Consider the following 13,591-nt stretch of genomic DNA (forward strand, 5'->3'; position numbering starts at 1 on the left):
CCGGGAGCTGACTTCCAATGGAAAATCTTCTGTACGTTAAAGATAACACATGTAGCACTATGTCACATTATCACTAGACAATTCACTTTTATTAAAAACTAGAATATTTGCATAATATCTGTAAAACATGGCGGTGATTATCCAGAACTATTTCATTTAGCCTTAAATTATGAACATTCCATAAAGCACAGGGCATCAGTTATTGACCTGGTATAATTTGAATTCTTTATTACTACTGGAGTCTAATATTGCTATACCATGTCTAACATTGGGCTCAATCAGATTTCAGAACAAGAGAGCCTGAACTGAAGGTAGTATTTTTTAAGTTTAAATGGGAACATTTCTATGTATAAGACACCAAGATCATTTCTTAACCAAAATGTAGTTATTTACAATTCATTTTTCCCCGTGGGGGAAATTTACTTCAGCAAAAGTAAAGCACTAGTAAATAAAGAGTTAAAGTGAAGGCAGGCTCACTGGTTTGTTGAGATCTGTCAGAGTCTGAGTGGCTGGCTACATATCTGTCTCAGGAACAATAGCTACCTGTATTCTGCACGGACTGCTGGGCAGGCACTAGCAATCTGGAAAAGGTCTGTCTCTGTTAGAGGTTTCTTAGTGAGAATCCCTAATGACAGTCCCACTTTTCATTGGGGGCGGGGGGGAAATCCTGTCTTCTCTCTTGATGAAGGACAGTGCTTTGATCATTGTCATTCAGCCTTGACTTGGCCTGAGGTTTAGGTTCTCAGCCTAGAAGACAGTAGGCTATCTTCTCTCTCTCTCTCTCTCTCTCTGACACACACACACACACGTACGTTTGCTGGTCTGTGCAGGCAGATTAGTGTCACAGCTGTAACTGAGGCACAGAGCAATAAACATAGCAGAAGCAATTTCCATGGTGGCAAGAGGGGGCACGGGAGGTGATGACAATGAGAAGGATCTCTTCTTCTGACAAGTTTTAGGTAAGAGAGACTATTTATACATCACTCAAGTATTTTATATCCTTCTAGAGGAGTTAGAAGTTGTTAGGTTTAAAATGTGCCTTGTTATTAAAATATTTTACTTTACTGCTGTATCCAGGCTGTTACTAGCCTATAAACCAGTAATTGCAGTGCTTTGTGTTACTAGAATGATTGGAGAAAATAGGCAAGGTTTCTTCACTGGCATAGTAGCTATTACAGTTGGTGTTTAATGAAGGTTTCTTCTAATGTTCACCTTTTTAAAATTCACCATGAAGCTTCATTCCAGGTAAGGTAAAATTATATTTAGCCATAATAAATACACGGATGCAATAAAATGGTGTGTTGCTGGCAGTACCCATGCAATATTAAAATAGTGCTCCTTCAACCCTAATTTGTAATTATTTTTACACTGTTAACTGCACTGGGGTCAGAGAGTTTTAAAAATTAATGAGGTTGCCTGCTGAGTTCAAATAGTATTATCTATGTGAGCTGCTGCTGCAGAAGGCTGAAATTATTCCAGCATATTTTTAATGTAGGTATAACCTTCTGACTTTAATATATTGCTTTTGGAACACTTTCCATTAAACAGTAGTTTATACACTCTACAATGAAAAGGGGATAGTGATCCATTTTAATAAGGACAAGTTGAGTATAAGAAAAATGCTTTTCCTGTAATGACAAGACGAGAACATTTGATAGAATGTTTTTAATTAAAATGGTTTAGATTATTACAGTTGCGATCAATGATATTGTACACTTGTTAAATGTTTACAAATAACTAATGTTCCAAAGACTGGAACAAGAACAAAAAACAATGTTTCATGTTGAAATAGAAAATTAAAATACTACACTGTGTAGCGGATTTAAAAGAACGGATAGAATAACTTAAAGAATAAAGTGAAGTAACTACAGCATGAGAGGCAGTTGTGATAAACTGGAATAATGTACCACTGTTTTCAATCAAATATTAACCAGATAGTATTTCAGCACTTAAAAGTAGAATTTGGAACTAATCCTCAAATGGGGAGGAGGGGGGAATCTATTTACCGTACTATTCCCATATTGAAATAAACTTTCATATTGCAAGCTTTAAAGCATTGGTTATATGGATTATAATCTACAGTACATTGTTTAAATGAAGGGAAAATGGAAGGCATTTTGAAGCTGAATATACAGGAATCAGTGCTAAAGATTCATTTTATTCAGAGTCTCCCATTTACAAGACCGATTCTGAGCTTCCTGTGATATATTGTTATGTAAATATGGTGCAGCAAGGGAAAGCAGCACTATGGAGATTCAATTTACTTTGAAAGTTGTTCATTATAGAAGGGATGAATGTTATTTATTTGATGTGATTCAAAGGCTAGAAATGACTTTTTCATTGTGAAGGCTATTGTGATGGGTGCAGGGTGATCTAATCTTTTTAATTTTGGCTTTCACACCAGTGGAGATGAAAAGAGATCTAAGCTCATTTATTGGTTGCTAAGTCCTACTGGAGGCCTAAGTACCATTCGTGGTTGCTATGGCCAATCTGACCTCAATCTATGCAGTTTTAGGGACTTAAGCAATCCTTTTTTATTTAGGAGCATGTACCTTGATTTATGTCCAAAATTGAGCCTGAATGTCTTTGTCTGCAAGTGATAAATGGTGGCATACAATTCATCAGTTCTTACAAGTAAACACTGCTGTCCCACTAAAAATATGTTTTGTTCTGAGTTAATGGTATGGAACAAGCCAGTCTCCACAAACAGCTATCTTTTATTGTAGAGAGCCACTGAAACTTGGAGCAAAGTGAAGGAAATTGGCATTCATCTTTTTACATTAGCATTTCATTTGTGCTATCTGATGATGAGACTCTATGTAGATTGAGAATGAAAGGCTAGCATTCCATTTCCCTATCTGAATATATAATGGATAGATTCTGAATGTATTTATTCTATAGGGATAGTAAAAAGTCAGAAGTGCTTTCTCTGATAGTGTTTGTCTGCCACTTCATTATCACTAACTCTTAAAGTACATGCAGTCAAACAAACTGTGACTTAGCTCAGGGAAATTCCCAGTTTCAGTTTGAGACAAGTACCTTGAATTCAAATAGTATCAGATTTTTGTTACTACCAGAAATGTTCTCCTTGTGTGATACTTAATGGTACTTGCACCTTCATGTATTATAGAGTCTCTTTCAAAAGAAACTACTGTGATTAAGAGGTTATTGAATGCAGAGTGGGTTTTAGGAGATGAATAGTAAAATGTTTCTTATATTAAAATTACTGGTTTGATTTGTCATTTGGAGTATGCATGCTAGGCTAATGTGATAATGATCCCAGATTAGCAGAGGCAAAATCATTTTCCGTTTATAGCATATTTCAAATACAGAATAATGCTTCATAGTACTTTTCTTCAATGAGTTGTTAATTTTTGTACTAAATTGGCTACCTAGATTACTACTATGAGGGGGGAAAATGAGACAAATCAAGTGTTGTACCTGGTAGTTGACATTGTTAAAGAAAGTGAAACCTAATCAGTAATTACACATTTTTAAGCCAAAAGTGGGTTTGAGGCTATTCCTCTTTCTCTTCATGTAATAGCTTAAAATAGGAGTTTCTGAAGAAAGTCATTACTCTTTTTAAAAAAAAGCTCTCTTGTATAAGAAGTGTAAGAAAAACATAATAGCCTGGCTTAATGGCTAAACCACAGCCCGTTGAGAGAAATTTGGGGCCTCGTACATCAGGGTTGCTGGGGCTCCATGCCCTGCCATTTCACTTTATTTACACAGACATTAAACATGTTGGGTGGGCAAGCTTGGGACCCTGTGACAATTGTCCCCCGTTCACCTCCTCTCAGCAGTCCTGACAATGGCCCAGATGCTACTTGGATAGAACAAAATTAATTCCCCAAACAATTTGAGTATTTCTGTTTATTGTCTTTAAAATATTGGTTTTAAAACCGAAGTAGTGCATGCTGATCTTTTCATGTTACTAAGATCTGATGCATGTTTTTCTCATGTAGCTTTCAGTTACAGAATAGAACAGGGCGTTAGTGTTTTGTTTGAACACATAGAACTATTATTTAGTTTTTCTAATCTCAGAGATTCAAATAAGAATTAACTGCAATGGCAGAAAGTTTCTCAATAGATTAGGCAGGTAATAATTGCAACTAGAATCAATGCCCAAAGAAATGGAATTTGTAAGGTGGAGCTTTACAGCACCATTGAGCTGCTTTTCAGCACTGGATTGATGGTAGAATTTGCCAGGACATTCCTTGGGGTTAGTTTACAATGATGCTACTGCTTCAGTGCTTCTAGGAGTAGCACTGTGTTAGTAGTTAATGCTAAAGATGGTCTAAAAGACAGGAGACAGAAAATAAACGGGTTGATCTTTTTTTTAAAGTCTAATCATAACACTCAGATTTTCATTTATTGGATGTTTATAACTGTAAAAATCAGTATTGCATGGCTCAGAACCAGCTTGCTGAAATGTTTACATTCAAACAGTACCAAGCACAAAGGCCTTAATGACATTTTGATGACTTTCACTTAAGATGTAATAAAAGCAGAATGTAATGTAAAAACATAGTTTAAATAACTAATCTGTAATATTCTCATCTTCAAAACAGGAATGGGAACATCATCCTTTCTAGTTTACAGTTTGCCCATGTTGGTATTACAGTATTTATAAAAAAAAAAATTCAAAAAGAAAAATACAGCCAGTTTATTAGTTGTATGTAAAATTTGTATTTCACAGTGTCCACGGCAATTTAACAGAGATTAGAATAGTTGCCTTGAATGCTTCTGGTGTATATTTGTGACCACACCCAAACCAAGTTGTGTGTCAACTGGGCTCCTCTTTTGGGTAACCATGACTCACAGGAGTAGCAGAATCAGGCCCCACAGTATATCCTTACTCATGTTTTTATTCTGCAACTTTTATTATACCTGTAATTCTCCGGTGTCATTTAAATACAAGTATTCATTGATACCACTGCTTCAAAATTCTAGATTTCTACTTAGAATTCCTCCACTTTACATTTTTATCTTCTTACTTCACTGATGCCAAATACAGCAGTATTGATTAATCAGAGGAGATGCTGTATAAGTGTTTCAGTTGTCACACTCCCATTGGAGACTGAGTACATCATTTTCACCACTGACTCATCTTCCACTGGTCCATAGCGAGAGAGTTGATTTCTGTGCTTGGGGCTCCCTTGAGCTTATGAACCAGGTCATCTTTATTTGGTGTATGGTTTTAATATCTGTAGCAATATACTGACTTTCTCCTTTGGAAATATAATGTAATCAAGATATGTTTCAAAGGTGCAGATAGATGCAGGAAAATTGGAAATATTTTAAAAAACTCATAAAATCAGTGTTGCTCTGTTAATAAAGTTAATCATTGTTCTTTTCTCTCTCACACACTAGATTAACTGGTATATTAAGGGCCAGATTTTGAAATCTGGATGTAGCACTGTCAAAACCTGTATTTGCTTTTTCAAATCATCTAGTTGTATATATAAATGGGTAGGCACTTGCAAATGTATGTAACCTTTAGCTTAGACACATGGATTTTTCTGGATACACCCATTGTGCTCTGCTTTGAAAATCTGACTCTGAGTCAGAGTATTTTTAAGAGAGAAATTTAAGAATATAGAAATAATAAAAAAATAATCTTATTGAAAATTGTCAGTTGTGTAATGTAGTTCATATTTATCCTGTGACACATACATGTGCTATTGGGTGATGGCATGTTCTTTAGACTCCTCCCCTGAGTAAGTTCCATCACAGAAAGTCAACTTATCTGTAAGAAAAATAAAAAACTTATGTGAAACAAATTTCTCCTAAAACTTACTGGAACATGGTCATTTCCGTCCTGGATTCTTTTACACTGTAATAGGATATTTTTGCAGAGGATTGGGTAGATCAAGTGATTGGTATGTCACGTGCAGATAAATGCTTGAACTTGGCACAGGTTGGTGATAAAGATTTATTACCATTTGGTGGCTGTATGGCCACAGCATCACCAGTCTGCTTCCTGTCCCCCTCTTTTCTTGCTTGCTGTAGATCCTTGCCCCTTCACTAGTGCAGGTGCTGGATTTGATTTGGCTTCCAAGCCAGGCCCACTGCTATCACTCTGCTCCTCCATTCTCCAGAACAAACCCCTACTCTCAAGGTCTTCTGTTTAAAATATCCTTCAGTACAATAGCCCTACTGTATCCCCACCATTTTAGCACAGATCTATCCTGTGCACTAAGTGTGGTAACGGGCTTCAGGAAAATACAGTAAGTAATCATGTCAGTAAAGACAATATCATAATGCATACATACAAGGGGGCAGAACTAAGGTTGCACAGGCAACCTTAATTCTGGCATTTCCTATCTTGAATGCTTGACTTCCCTTGGTAATATTATTTTAATGTCATTTTTGTGTGGTTTTTATACACACACACTGAAGCTAATTTACAGTTTCCATGAGAATTATAGCTTTCAATATCATGAATTTTGTGCACATAAAATTTCAACTATAATGTTGCACTGTCAAGGTTGTTTGTTTTGTTTTCCTACTTTTTTTCCCCTTATTCCTCTCATTCCCCATTCTCTCCTTCCCCCTGCCACTGGCCAACATTAGTTGACTCTGCCATTGGCCTGTTGGGTGCGTTTGGGCAAGTCACTTTGGCTCTCTGTGCCTCAGTTTCCCCATCTCTGGAATGGCAATAATGACACTAACCTCCTTTTTAAAGTGCTCTGAGACCTATTGATGAAAAGTACTATATAAGAGCTAGGTATTATTATTACATGGCAACAATCCTTGGTGAATCTGCATGCCTGCTCACACTTAATGTTTGTGTTTTTTGTGGGGGGAGAGTGTTAAATGTAAAAGCTGCTAGAATGATTAGATGGGCACTTATTAGCGTCCATGTGATTTATAAATTGAATACATAAATAATTTTATTAGTCAAAAATAACAGTTGGCAAGTGCAACAAGGAGTATGGTGGCACCTTAAAGACTAACAGATTTATTTGGGCATAAGCTTTCGTGAGTAAAAACCTCACTTCTTCGGATGCAAGCTTATGCCCAAATAAATCTGTTAGTCTTTAAGGTGCCACCAGACTCCTTGTTGTTTTTGTAGATACAGACTAACACGGCTATCCCCTGATAGTTGGCAAGTGGTGTAACACAGTACTGCAACTTTCCTCTCATTCCTCACCTATTCAGTATGTGCTGGAGGTGAGTAGGAAACATGTTTTGGCTAGTGACCTGCTGGATAATTTCTCAAGTATTGCATGACTGCCAACTATTCAAACATCACATGCTCTGAGGTTGTGCCCACAAAAGAAAAAGAAGAAATAATTCTGACTATATTTGCCCTCTGGCGTTTATAAATTCTTTAATCCAGAGATGTTCATCTTAACAGCTCCTGAATCCATCTGTGCTTAGCCCACGATTCCTTAGCCTTAATGTATCGGTAACAGATGATGTGCAAACTAAATAAACTCCTTACAATACTTTATGCCCTAAGACTGAAATTTACCTGTCCCTGCATAAAGGGTTGCCTGCAGTTCAGCCTATGCATACCCAGGTGCCTACCCTCAAACCTCCTGGTGCTCCTAGTGTCAGACAGCAGCAGCAGAACCCCTCCTCTCACTTTCTGTTTTCCATCTTGAAAAGGATCTGATCAGATTTCTCCCCAAACAGTGTACTGAGTTCATTTATCACATTAAAATGGAGATCCAACCACAATTCAGTCTTTTGGATTAGAATTTCTTTCCCTGTTCATAACCAATGTATATAGATGTGCTTGATATGCATTCAGTTATTTGCATATTCAATATGCCATTCTATATTCAATTTGTGAAAACACTCGTAAAATGGATTGAGTGAAATTTCCAGTCTCTCTCTCTCTCTCTCTCTCTCTTTTTTTTAATGTCTTGTGGTTTTTCCTCCAGGCCATCAAGGCATTTCCTTCAGCTTCTTTTGCTCTCTTATCCTGTGTGCTGATCGTGGCTGCATTGCTTTCAAACCTCTCCTCTAGAGAGGTAAGAGAAGTTTGCAGTTTTTCATTTCTCACTCGTAATTCCTGAAGCACTTCTACAAAATAATCTTTATCTTCAATAGCAGTTGCCATCTTCCTCTGGGCCTGCAGCAGCAGAAAATGGCAGCAGCGTGCTCATTGCTGAGGGCATAGACTTGAATATAAAGAAATCAATTTTCTCAGTTTTATTCATGCCTTTTGGCATTTTAAATACTTGAATCTACTTCTCAGAAGTATTGCACTATTCTGACAGCAAAGGGAGGAGATCCTGTACCAGTAAAACATGCACGTGCTTTTCTGAGAGAAAGCGAGATAGAGGATCTGTCTATCTTAGGTACTTATATAGCCCCCATTACTGCAATATATGAACGCTCCACAATCTTTAATCCATTTATCCTGACAACACTCCTCTGAAGTAGGGAAGTACTATTGTCCCTATTTTATCCTTACCACTAGCTAAATTGAGGTCCTCTGGTCACAGAACAGGTGCGACACAGGCAGCAGCAGGGTGAACAATATGCCTTGAACCTGGCCCAAAGGAGCTCCAATTGAAATAAGACTGCATACTATTTGATCCTAAATGTTCAAACCAGAGTGCCACTTATGCCAGTTGTGATGCAGACACCTCTCTGCTCAGCAAGCCTAAAATAAATTATTTTCACATAGGATACTAATTTATAAACAGCCATCAAGTGGTGACAACTTTCAGCCCTAAGCTGGTGACTTGGGCCCCCATTCTGCAACTGACTTCAGTGGTGTTCCACATGGCATAGCAGTACATTTGCATGCTCTCAGCCGCAAGATTGGCACCTTAGAGATTGAAGGATCGATGGTCTGTCAGCTCAGAGGCTGGCAGTCCCTCTTCCCTTAGCATCATGATTTGTTTGAATGGGCCAAGTATGATTCTTCTGCTACCAAGAGAAGACAAATCCTCCTTACTTTTCACTCAAATGCAGCAAAATCTGCAATAGAGATCACTTACTCACTTCTTTTAAATAGTTCCCAGACATTAGTGATGGAGAGTTGCTCCTCTTCCCTGAGGATTCCCAGAAGGATGGTTCTTGCCACCTCTTATTCAACATTGACTGTATGTAAGAACACTAGTAAGGATTGTGAGCTGTACAGACTCCACTGCTACCAATAGGCAGATGATACCCTTTGACGTTCAATGTCTCTGTTTCGACAGAAAAACAGTGCAGAACCCCCGAAGACAGACTGCCCGAGAGAAAATGAGACCTGTGTCAAGAGTAACTGGCTCAAGTTTAATCTACATAAGATGGAAGTGATGTTGGTTGGCAGAGGAAACCATTTTGAGGCACTGGCTAAAACAGTGACCTCACTGAATGTGTCTGCTCCCGTTTGATCAGAGGGATGCAGTCTCTGCATCCTGCTGTACTCATTGCTGCTTCTGGAATCCCAGGAGGGATGAGTGGCAAATAAGGCCTTCTTTTACCTTTAGCTACTCTGCTGCAGTCACACTCTATTGCTGATTTAATGACAGTGACTCATATTTGTCAGCTCAAGACTCCACTTTCACAATATATTCATCTTTGGGTCAACTCTAAAGGCAGCTGGTGGAGAATGCAGCAAATTGAACATCTGTGTATACTCTCCCTCCCCCCCCCCCCACACATACACACACTCTCTCTCTCTCTCTCTCTCTCCCCCCAACCCCTTTGAGAAAGCAATTCTTCTCGAAAATTGACCACTGGCACCTGTTCACTGTGTAAAAGTGTCTTAAATTGGAGTGTCTTTCTAGGGGTAACTGATGTAGAGCAGCTAGATACTACAGTAATGACTGCTTTAGAAAGGTGTTTTACAATAATAAAGTGCTATTACAAAGCACCTAGGAATGGCCAGCCAATCAGATTGCTCGAGTGGGTGAATGTCCCTATGTCTCTTTCCATGACTGATCATTGTTCTCTTCAGGGGGTGGGAGCAATAGTTTTTTTAAAAAATCCCTTTTTCCTACTGCTCTGACTTAGGGAGCCACAGCACAGCTGCCTTCATCGTGCTGGCCACCAAGATATTGCATTTCTGTCCCCTGTGCTGTAAGTTTTGGAGGAGAGAAATGTGTCATCTCTTCTCTGTTTGTCACACTCACCCCAGTTGGTTGCTGTAGCTCAGTGGGGAGCAGCGGAAGGGAAGGAGCAGCTGCTAGGCCAACCACTCAAGAGGTGGCCCCTGTTCTGAGCACCATCCTGTCCCACTGTGCTCACAGAGTGAGAGGAAGAATCATTAGTCGACCTCATATCTCCCCTTGTGGGGGGAGGCCGGCAATGCAGACTTTAACAGACTGCAGCAGCCAACGTCCCCAGGGTTATGGCCAGGCCGGATTTGGAAATGACTGAATGTGCAAACTCAAGAACAGTCCTGGTGAGATTGGGGATGCTGCTGCTACGGTTTCTATGGAAACAGAAGGGGATGATGGGAGCCAGCTGAGGCAGCTAACAAGAGCTCAGACTCAGCTGCTGGATGCTGATTTGATAATATGGACTTGTAAAAATAACCCTTTACCTTATTCCCCCACATCCAATCTCTGTTTCCATAGAAAGGGATCAGAAAGGCAGTAGGTTGCCAGCAGCAATGAATGAAAACTCTTGCTTGTCACTTTCATCAGCTGTCTGTCATGCGAGACCTGCAAATGCCAGTTTGCTAAAACCAGCTGCAGGCTCATAAAGTGTGTAGTAATTGTAATTTCAGAAGGAAAAAAAAGTGTGAAAGGCATTTTAAAGGTATTTTTCCCCTACTATTTTTGCCCCTTTGTTGAATGGAATGACTTCAGGGATGGCATATTAGCTCTTTCCAACCTGTGAAGTTACACCAGTTACCAGCACAGTCAGAATATTTTTCACAGATTGTGAAATCTCTTCTTGTATAATACAGGCATTTTACAAATAGATACAGATATAACATATATTCTCAGAGGAAACCCAGATGTATCCATGCTCTTAACTGTGTATGTGCCTGGGTGGAAAAGAAGGAATATGGTTAATTTGTTATTCCTTTTAATTTGTCTTATTCCTTTTCATCTTTGCCAATATCATCCCTGCATTAGCATGTCTTGGTCTCTTAGCCCCAGTTTCATAGTGTTTCAAGTTAATTTTTCTGGAGTTTTTCAAGTGATATCTCATGTGAAGGTCACTAAGTATTGATAAAAAAGAGAATTCATTACTAAACCTTTGTTTATTTAATTGTTCATATTTTTTTATTTAACATATTTTTACAGTGGGGGGACTATAGTAAAACATCTTCTGTATAAAATTAAAAAACTGACTATAGATTAAATTCAGCATCCATTTAGTTCAATGAGAATTATGCACTTGCATATGACAGGGATGAATTAAGTGTAGCGACTGTTTCTAGTTTGGTAGATTGCTCCTGTTATTATTTTGCTAGTTGAGTGCTGCTAAATCTATTTTTTGTTTACTTTTAGAATGTGAGCTTGGGATTGAATGATGATGTAATTTCCTAATGGTCAACCTTCTTTAATAATTGAGTCACTTAAATAGAGATTTTGAAACAAAAGAAATCAGGACATTTGAGAGTGGGCTGGGGGAGAGAGCAAGAGCAAGCTGTCTTTCTCTCCCCACACAAAATATATCAGCAGCTTAGTGTTAAGGTTATTATTGCAGAATCCACCAGTGAAAACCCTAAAACATAGTGAAATAAGCAGCTGAGTGATGCAATAACTGTGCTACTCATCAGTTTTGTTTCTCAGCTTCAACTACCTCCTTTATATCAGCCATGTATCTCTAGCCTCATCTACTGCCTTGATGTGCCAGAGGTGCCTTGGCACTCAGCTACTGGGCGTCCAGACCTTTCCAAATTTCCACTCTCCCTGTCCCCCATGTCACACACATACATTCCTCCTCACCCCACCTGTGGCCATGCTGAGGCCTGTATCTTCTCCAGAGACCACTCTCAGACCCTCTGCTTCCCAGTCTGCTGAGTTATTTGCATAGCATAGCTTTCTAGAATAAACTGGTGAGAAAATGTTGACAAACATGAAAATTAATATTTTAGGTTTTGTTTTTCAAAATAGCCAGTAGAACTTGACAATTCTGTCAGCTATCTTGGCCAAACTCAGGTTCAGAGGAATAAATGTGTGTCTCTAATTAAAAAAACGGCAGAAGTACCTATGGTCTAACATGATATCTGAGTGTCTGTATGTGAGAGAGAGGGAGGGAGAAATATTTGGAGATGGTGGGGACTCTGGTTGTTTACTTAGAGGAACCCAAAGTATTGTGAGAAAAACAGGGCAAAATTTCAAAAAGTGGCATTTAAAAATATTTCTTCAGCACAAGTTAGTAAATGTTTTTTCTTAAAATTTTACATGGAAAATATACTAATCCTCTGAAGAGTTAGTGGGCCAAATTTAAAGATCTTCAGTGTGTTCATTGAAGTGTGAACCAATGGGATTTTAGTTCCACTTTCAGTGCAAATTTCAAAGCAACCTTTGCTATGGAGACTCCACCAACACCTCCAATGATACAGATAATAATTTAAATGTTTATTTTTTGAAAAAAAGCTTAGCATAAATAAATGTACAGTTTTAATGTAAGCATTTTTCAGTGTCTTTAGCATTTTTCAGAAAAGAAATAATTGAGCTCCGTTTACTGATTTAACTTTACTTTTAGCTTTGATTTAGTCTGCCTTCCTACTGCTCATTATAATATATTTAGCTGTTGCTGTGCTTCCAGTTCTACATACGGATTTGTCCTCCCAGAGGCATGGAAAATTTGACATGCAGTTTTTGAAATATTGTACTTATAGCTGTTGAAATGCTTCTAAAACTATAAACATCATTAGATGCTAAATAACACATCAGTTGCTATAGCGTACTGTGTTTGCATACACACAGGTATGATTGTAAAGTACTCTGAATAGCCTCGAGTGTGCAGTGATAATATAGCTATTATAACAGGTGAAAGTACCTCAAAATCATATGATTTGTCTGCTTTAAAATAATCTTTACCAAAACTGCCACCTTGCATACTGTCCACAAAAGGACTTCCTTTTATATTTTATTCCTTTCTCAGAAGTGTTTGCATAAAACTGCAGCTGGCTCTGTGAAAATACTTAAAGATACCGTTTCCTCTTGAATCTTTCAGTGAGACTTAGGCTTCTAAGACCCAGATCCTCAAAGGTATTTAGTTACCTAATTCCCATTGGTGAAGTTAGACACCTAAGAAGTGAGGTTTTTACTCACGAAAGCTTATGCCCAAATAAATCTGTTAGTCTTTAAGGTGCCACCAGACTCCTTGTTGTTTTTGTAGATACAGACTAACACGGCTACCCCCTGATACTAAATACCTTTGAGCAACTGGGCCTTAGTACCTGGCACCTTTGAAAGTGGGACATAGATTCTTCAGTCCCTTAGCCACTTTTGAAAATTTTACCTCACTGACTCTGCCCAGTTTGCTTTTAAGGCTCCTGCAAAGTGGCAATGATGGGACTAATGCCAGGGGAGATTGGTAGAATACCTAAACCTTTACGAATGTGGTCTGGGGATCTATATACCTCTCTAGGTTTTTTAATATTAGCACCCATCGCCATAATATCTGAGCACCTCCCAGGAGCAAAACTGCAATCTTTTATTTCTTCTTA

At 38.4% G+C, this 13,591-nt stretch overlaps 1 long non-coding RNA gene across 1 annotated transcript in view; it reads left to right on the forward strand.

Annotated features, from left to right (window-relative positions):
* Positions 1-799: 799 nt before the first annotated feature.
* The window catches only part of LOC128830400 (uncharacterized), a 43,082-nt gene continuing 30,290 nt past the window's right edge, over positions 800-13,591 (forward strand). Inside the window, exon 1 of the long non-coding RNA XR_008443574.1 lies at positions 800-959. This is a non-coding gene — a long non-coding RNA (uncharacterized LOC128830400). The remainder of the gene's footprint in view (positions 960-13,591) is intronic.

The sequence above is a fragment of the Malaclemys terrapin genome, chromosome 1 (assembly GCF_027887155.1).
Source record: "Malaclemys terrapin pileata isolate rMalTer1 chromosome 1, rMalTer1.hap1, whole genome shotgun sequence".
NCBI classification, from domain to species: Eukaryota; Metazoa; Chordata; order Testudines; family Emydidae; genus Malaclemys; species Malaclemys terrapin.